The 17442-nt window shown below is 33.8% G+C and overlaps 1 non-coding gene across 1 annotated transcript; it reads right to left on the bottom strand.

Moving 5' to 3' along the window:
* Positions 1-15567: 15567 nt before the first annotated feature.
* On the bottom strand, positions 15568-15673 carry LOC129061097 (U6 spliceosomal RNA). Its single transcript, XR_008528069.1, has one exon. It is a non-coding gene; the product is annotated as a U6 spliceosomal RNA (small nuclear RNA).
* Between the last annotated feature and the right edge of the window lie 1769 nt (positions 15674-17442).

Raw genomic sequence — 17442 nt, 5'->3', positions numbered from 1 at the left:
ACAATGTGCAAAAAAATTTGGGCAGCAGACTTTTCTAATACCCCACCCACAACTCCGGTATCTTTTACCCAAATTCCACTATTGGAGCTCTGCAGAGAATGGCTTTTTTTTTTCCTTCTGGAACTGGGAAAATCCCACTGCCAGTATGCTCACGTGTGTGCGCGCACATGCAGACTGGGCAGAAGAGGGAAGAATTAACACCTCCAGGAACCACTCTCAACCATTGGTTTTCCATGAGTATATACATATTCTGCTGCCTAATACTTCAGATTGGATAATGATGATGTATGTGTTTTGTGTCAGTTTCCAGAGTCCAAGCAGGATTTAGATGAAGTTGCACACTGTGACAAATGGCTTAGTAGCACACCTCACCTTGGCTGCTTTCTATTCCTTTTTAAATGTCTCTACCTCTGTCATCTTCAAGTCCGAAATATACCACTTAAAAATGAATCCTGTTCTCAGGATCTGTACCTGGGAGAATGGAAAAAAACAGCCTATGCATCATGAGAGGAATGGCGATGTTATTATCTTGATAAATTAGAAACCTAAAGCCAAAAGAAATGTTTGTGTTAGAGGCTTCTCAGGGCATGTAAGGAATGGATGTGTGATGGCACATCTGGGTGACGGTCTGAGTCAGGGTTAGGGGCAGAGCAAGGCAAGGGGCCAGCAAGCTGCAGGATTTCGCCGGAGGGCAGGTGATCAGCCTTCAGCTCAGAAAAACCATTCCTCAAACCCAGTGATGGTCTCTGGGCTCGCGCATATAACTCAGGCAAAGAAAGCAGTGGTAGCAAATCACGCTTCAGACACATTCCAATGTGTGGAAGCCTCCAAAGCCGAGAACTTTATCCCTAAAAGGAACCTTACCAGCTCACATCAAGTTACCTTCATAACCTGAGTTAGGTGGGTTTTTTGGTTTTGGTTTTGGTGTTTTTGGCCACTTCTGACATTGATTTTCAAAAGTGTCCCAGAGAACGAATAATTACCCATAGAGTAAAACGAGAAATCATGTGCTCACAAGGCTTTAAAAAATTGAAAGAATGAGTAAGTGATGGGGAGTGGCCAGTTCTTCCTTAAGGCAGATTTCCAACTAATAAATTTAGAAGGAATGAGAGAAATATGACAGTTGTTTCAGTCAAGCATCATCTGTGGATGCTAGGCAAAAGTCTGATGAGAAAAGATATTTACATAGTTTCAAAGTTTCTCCCCAAATGATACTTGCTTATTATAAAGGGAAAATAGTAACTTGACAGCAGAGAAATCTCGTAGATACTACTTTACTTTCACCAGTAATAAGACAAAAAGGCATCACGAGCCTGAGATAAGCATGATACACTGAAATGTCCCAGCCTCACTTCTGTGGGATTCTTACCTAAAATACATACATAGTCATGAGAAAACATCAGACTAAGTCAAACTAAGAAACAGTTTATAAATAACTACCCAATACTCTTGAAAATATCAGGTTATGAAAGACAAAGGTCAATGAAAGAAATTTTCCTGATTTAAGGTAAATAAATAAGCAGCCATAGAAACAAAATGCACCCTCATCCTATATTGAATCCTGGGTCAGTAGATGGACACCTGTGGACCAGTTGACAAAAGTGCTCTGTATATTTAAGTGTGAATAGTGTGTTGAGGTTAATTTCCTAATTTTGATCATTGAATTGTAGTTATAAAAAAAATTGAACATTTAGAGAATCCGAGTAAGGGGTATAAGGAGTTATTTGTAGTATTTTTATAATTCTTTTGAAATCTAAAATTATTTAGAAATTACAACTAAAAATACTTCAAAAATATTACAGACATACTCAAGGTGATCCATACATTAATCAGAAACATGTCAACCCCAAATCTCAAAACTAATCTCAAAGTGTAGACATCAGGTGTTGTTTAAATTAAACTTTGGCATTAAATAAGAAACTAGTTCATGAAAATATTATGCCATCATTTACTTCTTTAGCTGCACACATTTTATAGGAATTCATGTTTGACAAAGACTCAAAAAAATGTTCCTATCTTCACCACTTAGATATATACCAGATCATCACATGTCTGTGTGTCCATTTCTTTTTCTAAAAAAAATTAAAAAAATTAAAAATGGAGACAGCAATCATGTGTCCTTTAAGATTTAAGATGTGCCCTGCAAGTAACTGTAACAAAGACAATCAAACCAATGAAATGAAAATCCTCTAAAGCAGTCCGTCCTACCCTCTGTATATTCAGGTTCAATATTCCCTTCTGAATTGAATGTGTAAAAAAACTACCAGTATATTTCTCTAAAAGTGAATATTTCAAAATATGATCACACTTTTTGACCATTTCTTTTCATTGAAACTTTTTTTTTTAAACTCAAAACCTTCTCAGTTCTCAAGAGGTTGCCTTTTAATTATATCACTCCTTCACCTGGAGTCTTTCTTTTTGTTTGTTTAAATGTTATTGTTTGGACTTAAATGGATCGTTCATGTTCAATATCAGAGTTAGCATTTGCTGCAACACAGAGAGAATATTTTTTCTGTTGTTGCCTTGGGGACATTCATCAGAAATGTCATGTTATACTTGATGGAGATTCTCCTGGTGGAAAGGTTCACAACAGAGAACAAATTAATTTTTGGTAACAATCAATGGTACCATCCAATGCATTTTACCATGTCCTTTAGTTTTCCATTCTGTTTCTCATTGTCTCCAGCTTTCTAATTTACTTTTGTAGAAAATAGACTGTAATTGACTTTTAAAGAACTCCTATAGCAGCCTCCTAATCTTAATTAAAACAGGGACCATAGTTTATCTGGATTCCTAATCTGGCTATGAATGCTCAGCAAAGAGCCCCAGAAACACGGCTGAAAACAGAAAAGAAATAGTAAGAATCAAAAGGAATGTATCTGTCCTGCTGTTAAAGAGGAATGTGTCTCCTGGCTATGAGGAGACAAGTCGCTATCCTAGTCAACGTCATACACCTAATTTATACATAAATACATAATTTAAACTATACAAATATTATATATGTTCATTTGAGATTTTTTGTTGTGGTATGTTATTTCCACATGAGGGTATGTTATGAGTCTACTTGGAATGGCTAAATTATTTGTGAGTATATTGTACACCAACTTTTCCACTGCTATTAATCTTGTTTAGCACCTAGGGGACTTCCTTTATAGGGCACAGGGATTGTGGAAATCAAATGCAGTGTTATTACGACATTGTTCTGCATTTGATACAGTATCAAGGGCAGCCAAGCTGACCTGAAATAGTCAATTTACCCTGCTCAGTTTGTCAGAGTGGTTTTGCATGTTGAAAATGATCTATTCAACTCGGAAAGAGTATTCTCTCTCACAAGTACATATTTGGCATCCTTCTGTGTTTTTAACTGTATGCCAAGTCTTATTCTTCTTAAATTGGTATAACAAAGTCAAATGACCCATGTTTCTGAAGAGCTTTGGATAAAGAAAAAGCCACAATGAATTAAGAATATACAGTCTAGCCTCTTAATATAACAAAGGAGACAAGTTCCCATCTCCAGTGCACTTAAGCAGTTCTTATAATTTTCATACTCAAGAAGAATTATCCCTATTCTACACACACTAACTGTGCCTGTGTGACAGAATATATGTGGCCCAGTGACACAGTAGGAGTAGTGCTTGTTGCCTGGAAATTCAGCTTATGATTAAAGAGAGTTTTTGTGTGTTTGTTTTTCTTTCTTTTTTTTTTTTTTTTGCCCCACAGAGATAATAGCTTCTTCAAAATACAGTAAAGACCACTCCAAAAATGCATATCGCTGACAATGCTTAAGTGTCTCCATGGACCCTGTCATGGAAATGCCCCAGGTGAGGTAAGAGAAATGGAGAAGAGGAATCAGAAGAAAAAAAGGGAAGAGAACGAACACAGAGATTTTTAAAAATATGTCCAATTGAACCATCTGTAGTTTCTCAAGATTACCTTGGGCTCAAGTTGTTTTACTTCCTTTCATTTCTTAAATGGGTATACAGAATAATTTTTCTTTTACTTATAAATATCCTGAGAGTATAGGTCATATATGTAATGATTCCCATTAAGATTTTTTTTCAATATTTCTTCCCGCTTGGTTTTCACATAAGCTGCTAACATTACCATAGAAAGCTCTGCTAAATTAAAAATACTGTTATAGCTAAATGTTACAGGTGTTACACTATAATTCATGATAAAAGGTTATTCATTAGTCCAGGGTTCTGTTAGCACAATCTTTCTGCCGTAGTGACTAAGAAGTAACAATGCTTTTTGGTTTTATAATAGTGAGCTAATTGTTCATTTTCTTAATGTTAGCCCTTAAGAAAATGTAAAGAACATGGTGACATATTGTTCCTTGCCTAATTAACTAGAAGGACAGAACAGTGTACTTGAAAGAGCTGCAATCACAAAGTTAGAAAGACTGGGTTTAAAATCCATCCTCTATGCCTGTCTGTATCACGAAGAAAGTAATTTTTTCTTTCCAAACTTGTTTCTTAGCTGTAAAGTGGAGATAATGACTACTGCACCTACCCCCTAAGGAGGTTGTGAGACTCCAGTGAGTTAGTATATGTGATCATGCATGTATACATTCTAAAGTGTAAGGTGTTATTATCATGATCTTTAAATGCTTAAGCAGCTGCCTGGGAGTATATATGACCAGTTCCTAGGCCCCCCAATGTAGCAAAATTTCTTCTGAAGCTGTATTGAAGCTGTATGTGTTTTCCAGATATTCACATGCACTCCATATTATAAGCATTAATCTTTAAATAATCACAAATCACATTAACATTGAAAGCCATTTGAAAGATGAGCAATACCATGACAGAGAGATATTCAAAGTGATTGGATATTGAGGCTTTAGGAAATCATACGTAGTACTTTTACAGGTCCTAATGAACTCTGCCTCTTCCTCAGGCATCCTTGTGTGGTGGGACCATCTGGCACCTAAACACCTCTCAGGGCTCACAGTTTTGTAAGGTAACTGAAAGAGGACAAAGCTCCTTTTTCTTGGGAGAGTGATGTGCTTTGTTAAGGAATGTCTAGAGATGTGGAACTGGTAGATTTTGCAGAGAGTGCAAGGAGGGAATGGGAGCTATGACCAGTGAGGTCTGGAGAGAGAATTCTCTCATGTCCACAGCTGAGTCCGAAAGAGCCTCTGTGTAAGCTAAGGGACCAGGTAATTTGCATACGACTTCCACATCCCTTTCTCCACACTGTAATTTTCTGAGATTTATCTGTGCATCTAACAGAGTAACCTATTGCAAACCTGATTGGTTTGAGGAGGAGAGAGGGCCACAGTGACCTAGAGAAGACACTGACCTTATTTATGTCCAGTCCCCTCCAGAGGGGCAGTGATCAGAGACGTATTCACCTGTACTCACGAGTGTCACCAGGCTTTCTGTTTTCTCCACTAAGCACATTCCTCTCACTGCTCTTCACATGATTGGCTTCTCTCCTCATTCGTGAATTATAAACAAAGAGACTGCTGAGCTAGAGTGAGCTCAGTAGGAGCCCCACAAACAGACAACCAACCAACCCAGCATGATATAAAATAAAGCTGGCATTAACATTTTGAGAAGAAAGGATGGCTTGTGAAATAAGTGGTATTAGGGTATATAGCTACAAAATTTGGAGAAAAACTTAGTTTCTAAAAATAAGTTCAGATAAATTTAAGACCCTAATATATTCCCCCTCAAAGACGTATAGAAAATAGAGGAAAATGTGTTTTAAAATTTAGAGTAGGAAGGTCCCTTTTAAACTGATACAAATCACAAAATCCTTAACTCTTCTATAAAAATTAAAGTTCTTCTGTAGGAAAAGCACATAATAAAGTTAAAATGTAAGTGGCAGAAATGGAGAAAATATTTACAATATATATTTCAAGGAACTGATATCTTGTGATTAAAGTGGCCTTCCTTAATATTTTCCTCAGTTTCTTCCTGTCTCTTGGTCCTGACCTCTTAGAACATTTTCATTAGAAAACTTAGAATGTAATTACTTTCTCTGCCCTTTTGAGATACATGCAAATCTTTTTTTTCACCATTTTTATTGTAAATACAGAGCACAAAATTTACCATTTTAACCATTCTAAATGTGTCATTTAGTGGTATTAAATACATTCATAATGTTGCGCTATCACCACCACCACCCATCAATCACCATAGCTCTTTTCAGCTTGTAAAAGTTGAACTCTATACCCATTAAACAAGAAATCCTCATTCCCTGCTCCCCATAACCCCTGACAACCACCATTCTATTTTCTGTCTCTATGGTTTTGACTACTCTAACTATTTCATGTAAGGGAAGTGATACAGTATTTGTCGTGTGTGTGCATGTGTGCGTGTGTGTGTGTGTGTGTGTGTGTGTGTGTGTGTGAGAGAGAGAGAGAGAGAGAGAGAGACTGGCTTATTTCACTTAGCACAATGTCCTCAATGGTCATCCAACTAAAATGGCCAATAAATATTTTAAAATTATTTTATTCTTTTATACCTTTATTGGCCATTTCAGATTGTTTATAATTCTAAGGAAAAACTAACAGATTTTTATCAGAAACTTTCAAATCATAACAGTAATAAAACATCTAACTTTAACCAGTATTTAGGCTTGGCAAGGGCACGACCAGATGGAAGTTCTCAGCCATTACCTGCAAGAATAGATTTTTAGTGTGTGTATGTGTGTGTTTAAGAATTGGTTGGTATCTATCAAAATTTAAAGTAAGCATGCTCTTTTGTCACAGAAATGTTGTTTGTAGTTATCTATCATAAAGAAATTCTTATTCATTAGCTATTAAAAACAATAAAAATATTTGTTAGACTATTTCATGAGAAAGTACTTATAATTTAATGATGAAAAGAAAATTTAAAGTTTCAGAAAGAGAGTCCTTCCTAAATGGAAAAATGATTTAATAGAAAAGGGGGGGGGGGGGGGGGGGGGGGGGGGGAAAAAAAAAAAAAAAAAAAAAAAATTAAAAAAAAAAAAAAAAAAAGTAGTACCCAAAATGCTAAACATGGTAGAATTAAAGAATTAGCTGTTGTTATATTATTTATACATTTTTATATTTTCCATAATTTCTCCTATTATTTTTATAATAAAACTATTAATAAATTGTTAAAACAAAAGTATACAATCAAATTAAAATTGCTGATAGTATTGACTCACATAAAAGTATAAATCTTAGCTTTAGGGCAGATTGTTTTCGTGACTCTATAGTAACCTCGTAGAAAGGAGTAAGTTGTCAGACTGTTTTAATATCCTCAATGTGGCACTTGAAAAATAAAACATCCTATCCACTTTCTTTACTTCCTCTCTGAAAAGAAAGAAAGAAAGAATGAGGAGGGCACACCCTCAAAATAACATTCAACCTTATTTTGATATTAGGATCATTGCTTAAAATTTTTTTCAAGTCCCACCTTTGCTTCCTCTACTTTCAAAAACCTGTTATGCAGGTGGGAAAATTTCCCACCAGCATGTACAATGTCAAGACTCAGAAATACGTAGCATCTTTCTAAGTCTCGCATGTACTTTGGATGCAGCCTGGGTGTTTGTTTCGTCTCTGGCATGGGCTGATTTTCATCTGCTCCTCTTGTCTGAGGCACAGTGATGCCTGCAGCCTGTGAAGTGCAAGGCACATTGTGGACACCCTGATAAATAAATAGCAAATGAGGATGATGGTAATGACACAGCAGAGCCCTGTCTTTGCAGCTGTATAATTCCTCTTTTACATTGTGTGTCTCCCCAGACAGCTGTCACATCCTTGCTTTCAGAGGCGGAGAATCCTTGCCAAATTAAAGCTTGAGAGGAGCACATTACATCCTCATGTCTTCATGGGAATGTGAGATGTGAATGCCTATAGCTATACGCGTCACCGAGAGACACATCTATTTGATAAATGCCATCTCAAGAGCCAATTTAGATTGACTCTCTGGCCAATTCAATCAAATATACTGATATCTGATTTACAGAGTGAGCTTATATGATGCCCCAAATACTGGCCAATTCCAGAGGGAGGGGGAAGAACATACGAGTTTTAATCAGCACAGTTTAGCTTAATTACATTAATTAAATAATCATGTGTTTTTAGACAAATATTTTTAAACATCCAACTTAATGAATTTATTTATTGAGGGATTAAGTAAATATTATGGTCAATATCAACATCAATTTTTAAGGAATTGATAATACCACCGAGGCTTAGAATTTGCTAGGCACTATAGTAAGTACTTTCCATGCAATTTCTTGTTTAGTATTTAACCAAAACACCTCAAAAGGTAAATATTAATATGATATTGGTATACACTTGGAAAAACCAAGAAAATGTAAGCAGTTTCCTATGAGTTACAAATAAGTAGGAGGTGGAGTCCCATTCAGTTCCCTGTAACTCCATACTTCTCATAAGCTTTTTTGAGGAATAGTTTTAGAATAGAATAAATACCTTCACAATAATATTACTCACATATTTAAAGTGAGTACTTACTATCTTTTTCAGGGTCTAACAAGAAATAAGGATAATCAATAAGAAAGATTTCAAGTTTATGTGCTTCTGCTAGTAATTCCACTTCTAACCATTTTTAAAGTGGTAATTCTATTCATATTTCAATAAAATACCCATTTTATTGGAAAATACCCATTTCCAATAATAAAGATGTCATTAAAAACTACGTAATGGTATATTCTTCAACCATTAATATCAAGTATTACAAAGATTAATAAACTCAAAATACTGACTATAATAAAAAATAAGAAAAACATCTGTGTAGAAACTGACTGCATGACATTAGAAAAAAGGTGACTAGGAAATAGGACTGAAAAAAATACAACAAAATGCATATTACCTTGTTATGGGTGTTTTCCTTTATGTTCCAGTAATTAATAAAAATGTGTTAACTCTGTGGGTTTTTTTAAGATTTTATCTATTTACTTTTAGACAGAGGGGAAGGGAGGGCAAAAGAAAGGGAGAGAAACATCAATGTGTGGTTGCCTCTTGTGCGCCCCGCACTGGGGGCCTGGCCTGCAACCTGAGCATGTGCCCTGACTGGGAATCGAAACAGCAACCCTTTGGTTCACAGGCCAGTGCTCAGTCCACTGAGCCACACCAGCCAGGGCAAACTGTGTTAACTTTGTAATAGAAGACAATTTAAAAACAGATCCATTATCAATCAAATCACATCAGCTTTTTAATTCTCAATGGTAATCATATTAAACTATGATAACTAAAGTTTAAATTCATCTTGTGTATTTCTTTCTGAAATAGCTAATTAACTCAGCAAAAAGAACAGTCATGATTTACCAAGAGATTTTTTTTAAAAAGATACTTTGATAAATCACTGTCCTAAAACAGACCTTGCTAAGGCACTGGTTGGATTCATTTGCATGCTAGATTTTCTTCGAGTACACATTTCCAACTGTCTGCCTACTGAAATATTACTTTTTTTAAAAGGGAGAGGATATAGGAATTTTTATTATGATTTACGCAATTTCTGATGTGTATAGCTTACCATTGTTTTATGATTTAATGAACTCACCAATGCCAGCACATTGAAATTTTATTTTTAGTACTCTAATTGAAAAAAAGTTGTCATTTTCTGCACTTAGTCATGCAGCTATAAATTTCATTGTCTCCTTCATGAGATTAAGGAGTGTCCAATTAAGACAATGATTTTAGTCTGTGAATTCATGAGATATTTTTCTAAGCTTTCCCTGGTTTCTACTAAACTGCATAATAAACTAGATTGTGAGGGCAAGCCACATCATGAGGAAAAATAATTATCGCCTTGTCTTGGGAATGGAAACAGATTCATACAGAAACTCCCTTTAATGGGACGTGGGGAAGGCCTGCTGTGAATCCTTGACATCCAGAGTTAGACCTCCAGAGAAGTGCCCTGGCAGTGAATTAGGGTGGGCAACAGTGGGAAGGAAGGTCATGGGGAGGAAAGGGGGCTGTCAAAACTTCATCTTTGTAGTAACTCATTTTCTTTAAAAGCATTCCATTGTGTCTTCAAATGCTGGTAACATCTGATGTTAATTCCTCTCTAAATAACATATACAGTAAAGCTTTAAACTAGAAATGTTTGTTTAAGCATTTGCACTATGAGAGAGGGTATTTTATTATTCAAATTGGAAAAATAAATACTGGTTTTAATTTCCCAGAATTAGGTTGAACTGCATCTGTTTACCCATCCACTCATCTACCTACCTACCTATCTATCTATCTCTCTAGTTGCTATTTTCCCCTGAGTGGTTTGTTATTCTCCCTATTTATATGTACAGTGTATTGAAAAATAAACATATTCCTTCTTTTAGTACTAAAGACTTACTATAGTTTGTAATAGAAATTATTTATCTCTTCTTCAAACTTCAAATTATTAATTTCCTTTTTAAGAATCTTTTTAAAAAATGTCTACATAAACCCATTTTTAAACTACATATACCAAAACAAATATTCAAATTTATTTCCAATGTTTCCTCTTATAATCCTTAAAATACCCCTACAGAGAGATACAACCTTTTAAAAATAATTTGGTGAAAAAAATTAATTTTTCATGGTCATTCTAAGGTTTGAATATTACCATAAATATTGCTACGAAGAAATTAATGGAAGCTGAATGCTTTATAAACATAGTGGACAGATTATCATTCTATTTAGAGATGATAGTTTATAATATCCTGTTGCTGATTGGGAATGCAATGGTTGGAGATGTAGACAGACAAAATTGAGTTATATAAAGGTGCTGTGTGTCACTGTGCTCGCCAGGGTATCTAATGTAATTTGTCTGTTACAGTGTTTATGAAACATTCCATCTGGCACAATAGGCCTCTAAGACAGAAGGTGTTGGCATATTAAAGATGCAAGCATCTCACACATGACTATACACCCATTTATTATTTCAGCAGAAAGGAAGGAAGACAACCTTTAGAAAACAGTGAAGAGATTAGCAATCTCAGACACTTGATTCAGGTATACATTTGAGGACTATTACATCACAGAACACAGCAAGGTATTTTAATAGGAAGTAGGATTTGGTTTTAGGCTAAAAGCACATAAGTCCCAGAGATTTTTTTTATTTGTGGTCATGGAATTATACCTTTACTTTGCTTAGCTGATCTTCATCTTAAGAGAAAGAGGTTTTTAAAACAAAAATTTTGATGTAACTTTAACAGTAAATTTTCATACCGAGTCTGAGAAAGAAAAATACTCCGTTCTAGATCCAGCTCTCTCATTCAAAACCAAAAAGATTATTAAATGATTGTTGATTAAATTTCATGGATCTTTAAACAAGTGGCAATGAATGCTATCTTACCATACATTCCTATAATTTAACCTGACACATTGTTTTAAATAATAACTTCCAGGGTGATAAGATACAGACTTGTAAAGAGGGAATGCCATCATTCTACTGAAGGAGAGAAGAGTTAAATGTCCTATTTTACATACAGGGAATAATGAACATGTTGAAATAACAAGGACGTTTACATTATCAAGGGGATTGATTCTGTAATTATCATCATCTGAGAAGACATTATATAGGAGTTATCTAGCCTGGCACCTCACATACATTATTTTATTTTATCCTTAAAACAATTCTTATGAGGATGCAATTTTTACACCATTTTGTCTATTAAAAAAACTGATGTTAAAAGAGGTTAAGCAATTACTCAAGCTTGGTTTCACCCTTAGGAAGGCCTCACTTTAAATCCTATGTACCTTCTATGGAGATCCTCTGAGGTGGAATATTCCAGGAAGAAGTCACACTGCAGGAGTGTTTTGATAACATATAAATATTCTATTTAAATATTATAAATATTCTAAATCCCAGTAGAAGCTCAGGGTTTTTCTGTGTAGTCAATCTTATTTCCCAAAGTTGAAATTTGAAGAATTTACCAAATGCAAATCCAGTTATATCACCACCCAAATGCTTTCCAGCAGATCTGTGCCTCTAGCAGTTCTTTTCTGTCTGAACTTCAGTTCCTCCCTCTCTAGTTCTGTCTGAACTTCTGTTCCTCCCTCGCCAAGACAATGCACATTTGCTTAACATGTAAAACAAAACATAGTTCATGTTAACTTCATTTTTCCTCTGTGCTCAGGTGTTATTCTTGTTAAACATTTCCACTTTTTGACAGGACCTCTTTATGATAATAAACCTGGCACTCTCCTTCCATCATGTTTTTGTAGCTATGAACTCCTTCCATCTCTGACTTACTACGTTTCACAGAAAGATTGCTTCTTCATTAGACATAGACTACAAAAAAAACCTTTTATTTTCAAGTTGTTTTCTAAATGCCTTCTTTTCCTCATAGGTCTTTACTTGATGTCAATCATTCCTTCTTCTATAACATACAACATCTCACCCTGTAAGAACAATAATAAAAAATATCTTACACAATTAGAACCACACTTCTTATAAGCTATTGTCTTAATCTACTTCTCTGAAATAATAGTTTCAAGTAGTTCTCAAATCAAATGAAAATTCCACCTTGGGGCCTTTTGATTTCCTAATGAATTAACCGTCTTGCCATGGCTGACTTAATATCTCCATAGAAAAATTGTTTGGTCACCTGCAAAATAAACTCTACCTGCCTCTACTTCATTAACATTATATATGCATATATATGTATATGTATACACACATATATATACACACACATCTTAATTTCAAGTAGTTTTCAAACACAATTTCAAATATGCAAATATTGACCCTGGAACAATATGAAGGGTTGGGGTGCCAACCTCTGTGCAGCCAAAAATCTGTGTATATCTTTAGACTCCCCAAAACTTACTGCTAACAGCCTACTGTTGATTAACATATATTTTATGTAACATGTGTTATATACTATATTTTTATAATAAAGCTAGAGGAAAGAAAATGTTATCGAGAAAACCATAAGGAAGAGAAAATACACATATACTACTGTACATATTTAATGAAAAATTTCACAAATAAGTTGACCTGTGAAGTTCAAACCTATGTTGTTCAAGGGTCAACTATATACATATATGTACATGTGTGTACATATATACAAAAATGTACCTTATAAGAATATGGTGTAATATAATCATTTCTAATGCAGGTATTCATGGTGTTGAAATACTTATTACTATCAATCTCAAATGATGTTATTAACTAATAATTATTAAGTACACATAATATTAGGAGATTTATACGTTTTATATCATGTACTTATTAAAATAACTCTGTGAGTAAGAAATGACAATGAAAGAACTAAAGGTGTAAATTGTAAATACTAGTAAAGAGGGAAGTAGGTCCCTAATTTGTTATTTGCTGTATTTTTCATTATTAAAAAAAATAGGTTCTAAAAATATCTGCCAATGTAATTCAAAAGCAAACTCACCAATCCTTAACAAGACTTAGCCATGCTCTCTTTATATTTTTTTATAAAATTTACATATAGTGAAATGTATGAATCTTAAGTGAATTTTAGAAATGTATATATTCAGTAAACTACCACCCTGTTCAAGATATAAAGGATTTCCATCATCCGGATAGTTCTACATGCTCTCTTTAACTTATCTCCATCAACATAATTGATCAAAATTCTAATTTCTAACATAATACAGTAGTTTTACCTTCTCTTAAATTTTATATAGATTGAATCATACAGTGTACACTGTTTTATATGTGGCTTTTTTTTCTTTAACATAATACTTTTGAGATTCACTCATATTTTCTATATATCGTTGGTTCATTCTTTTTATTGCTGAGGAATCATCCACTGTGTGAGCATACCACAATTTCTTATTCATTTACCTATTGAAGGATATTTGGATTGTTTCCAATTATTGTATAGTACCATAACTTTTTTTTGGACATGGCTTTTTCTCATTGAATTTTTTTAAATGACCTGGAAAACTTACTTAACTTTCTTTTTACCAGGAATACATATTTAATTACTCTTTTAGGCTATCTTATTCTGCTAGAGTGTAATTATCATGAGGAAAAGGATTACATCTTTTTATCTGTCTTCTTCTGCTGTCCAGCACATGATACAGGCAAGCCCCTCTAAGAACTCTTGTTCTGATTCACAAAACTATTCTGTTAGAACTCAAGAACATCGTTCTATATTCTGTCCTTTCTGTGACTTTTCTTTGTGGCCTCTGGGTGTATGTCTCTCTTTCACTCCTTAGATACCCTGGTTTTTAATTTCCTTTATGAGATTCCACAGGGACTTTTAGTGGTCATTGCTTACTAAACATGGGTGGCTGCTTCATCCACCCATGTTTAGTAAGTGTGGTCCTAAGATGTAATACACACCTCCCCTCCATAAAATCTAGGGTAAACACTCATATCAGGGAAGAAGGCTGGAATTACCCTGTTCATTTAAATTCATCACTTTATGGAATTATCTCCCTGAAGAAAGAGGATAAAATACAAAGGAATAGGGGAAAATTCAGGAGATTTACTCTTCACACTGAACAAAAGCAGTATAAATCAGAAGACACTGAACTACTCCAAACTTGCCACTAATACATCTTTGATTCTCAAAATCACATTATAAAAGAATCACAAGATAAGCCTGGAAAAGTCTTTCAACAAGTTAAAATATAAATCTTCCCAGAATAGGAGAACAAAGTTAAAATTTCTGATGTCTCACAATGACATAGTATGACAGAAATGATTACATTTTAGACCGCATATAATTCTTAACTTTTAGAATGCAAGAAAGAACCTTGATTGGTGGAGAAGTCATGTCCCCAAACTTCATATTCAAGTATTCTAATGCCATAACTGCACTGTAAATAAATGCACCAGGGACTCTTAGGCATGTGTTTAAGTTTATGTTACTCAAAGTGCAGTCCTTGGACCAGCATCGCCAGCATCATCTGTGAGCCTTGTTGGAAATGCTGTATTTTGGGGCCTTCTGAGACCTACCAAATCAGAATCTACATTTTAAGTACTCCAACTCTGCTGCATCAGAATAAAATGATTTACCATTGCACCAAGAAAGATTTTTATATGAGTATGTATGTGTGTGTACATATAACACCTGTACACACCCACCTGTAAAAAAGATGGTTTAGACACAGTGTAATATTTTCTGGGGGAAAATAAAATGACTTATTTCTTTTTAAATAATAGTAACCATACTTAAATGATTTGTAAGGCTAGATATGATATGAAATCATCCTCCATAGTTACACCCACAAAGACAACCACTGGGCCAAGTTCTGTCATATTGTTCAATTGCACACTTTGAAATTCCAAATTCTGTTCAGGGTTCAGTTCCTTCTTTTTTTCATTACTATCTTGTTTTATTCATGACATGATCCCTGTCACTGTATATGACATAGAGTATTGGTTCACCATAAAGTTGGAAATTAGTGATCCTTGGGCCATGTTCAAACTACGTATGTTTTCTGTTTAGAATGCAAAATATTGTAAACATTAGTAATTTTTGAAAGTTTCAGTAAATTTTTGTAAATTTTACCTGAAAATCTTATATATTTAATCTTACTAGTAATATTTGATAACATTAAGTTGCACAGAAGATCTTCATGACAAAAAAAGATTAAGTTTTAACTCAATCCTATGGAATGGTTTAATTCATTCATTTTAACATACGTATTTTAATTTTTTAATGGAACGCTTCATGATTTTGTACGTCATCCTGATGCAGGGCCATGGTAACCCTCTCTGTATCATTCCAATTTTGGTGTACGTGTTGCCGAGGCAAGCACTAAAATTATTCATTCACTATCTTCCATCTAAGAATATTGTATTAGGCAGTAGAAATACTGTATTTAAAAAAGCAAACATACTCTACCTTTCTGAAGCTTATATCCTAAAAAGACACATAGTTATTAATTATTTAAATACTCAGTTCCTTATAATATTTGTAATAACTGCTATAAGGAAGAAAGAGAATATGAAGTCATGTAATAGTAACTCAGTTTTAGTTTAAGATTAGATATTCAGTTGAGCTCTGAAGGATAGGGGATGTTTAAACTTAAAAGTGAAAGAAGATTCACACTGGGGAATGTCATATGCAAAGACCCTAAGCAGGTAAAAGCCAAGTCATGGTCAAGAAGCCCAGGAAAGACCAGGGTAGTTGAAAGGGAGAAAATATTAACCACATGGGAAAATAAGTCACCCGTGGGAGAGTCAACAAAAACAATAAAGAATCAGAAAAACAAACACTACAGATATTGAAATTATCAGATGCAAAATATAAAATATTTTCTATGTATTAAAAATTAATACACAGAACTAAAAATAATGAAGAAACAAGGGCTCTTATGCAAGAAAATCAATAAAAGGAAGCTTATTTTTAAAAACCTACAGAAAGGATTAAAAGCCAATATACGATCTTTGTAACTATTCATAATTAACACTGTGGTAGAGGTATTTACCTGGACAATAGGAAAAGAAAAACAAATTCAGAAAGGAAGAAGCAAAACTGTCATTATTTTCAAATGATGTGCTTGTCAATTTAGAAAGTGCAAATGAATCTACAGACAACATATTTAAATCAATACTAAGGTTTAACAAGTTTGCTAAATACAAAATCAATATAAGAATCAATTGCACATCTGCATATTACATAAAAACAGGACGCAAAACTTGAAAATGCCATTTAGAATATAGTAACAAAAATCAAAATTGTAGTACTGAACTCAGCAAAAGATATTCAAGACATTTTTTAGGTAAAATTTATGTGATGTTACAAAACATTTAAAAAGTGCTGATTTGAGGTAGGCAAACCCAATGTAGTAAAACTGTAAATTTTCCTCAAATTGTTGTATAGGTTTGATGAAGTTGCAAAGCAAACTCTCACTGGTGTATTTCAAAAATCCTGACAAGCTGATTCTAGAAGATTTACGGAATAACAAAGAGCTCAGATAAGACAAGATAGGGCTGAAAAAGAATGGCCAGATAAGATTTTTTAATACTAATTATATTAAATTATAATTAATTATATAATTAAATATTGAATGATATTGGCACAGAATAAATCAAAGGCACAAATGAGCCAGAAACAGACCCAAACATGAAAACCTGTTTTATGTTGTGGCTAGTAATGAGAATCAGTAGGAAAATGTTAAAATATTCAAAAACTGGTGTTGAAACAATTGGTTATTTATATGAAAAAAATTAAAATGCATTCCTAACATATACAAAAAGTTAACTTGATATTAATCAAAAACACATTTAAAAATAAATTTTTCAAACTTTTAGAAAAAGATATAGAATAATTTTTGTTCAACTCAAGATTATGGAATTTCCTAAACACACAAAAATAAAGGACACAAAGAGAAAAACTAAGACCTGACTACAATAAAATTTTGAATGCTCATTAAAGTTCATTATTTAAAGACTATAAAGAAAAGCATTTTAATGGGAAAAGATATTTACAATATATTTAACTGACAAAATATTTGTTTCTGAAACTTAGGAATGATTACTACATATCAGTAAGCAGACACAGCAATTCAATTTTTTAAATGGG

The sequence above is a fragment of the Pteronotus mesoamericanus genome, unplaced genomic scaffold (genome assembly GCF_021234165.1).
Source record: "Pteronotus mesoamericanus isolate MK-2021 breed Mesoamerican mustached bat unplaced genomic scaffold, CSHL_Meso_final scaffold_54, whole genome shotgun sequence".
Classification (NCBI taxonomy): Eukaryota; Metazoa; Chordata; class Mammalia; order Chiroptera; family Mormoopidae; genus Pteronotus; species Pteronotus mesoamericanus.
Note: the sequence above shows the minus strand (reverse complement) of the source record. Positions and strands in the feature narration are given on the sequence as shown.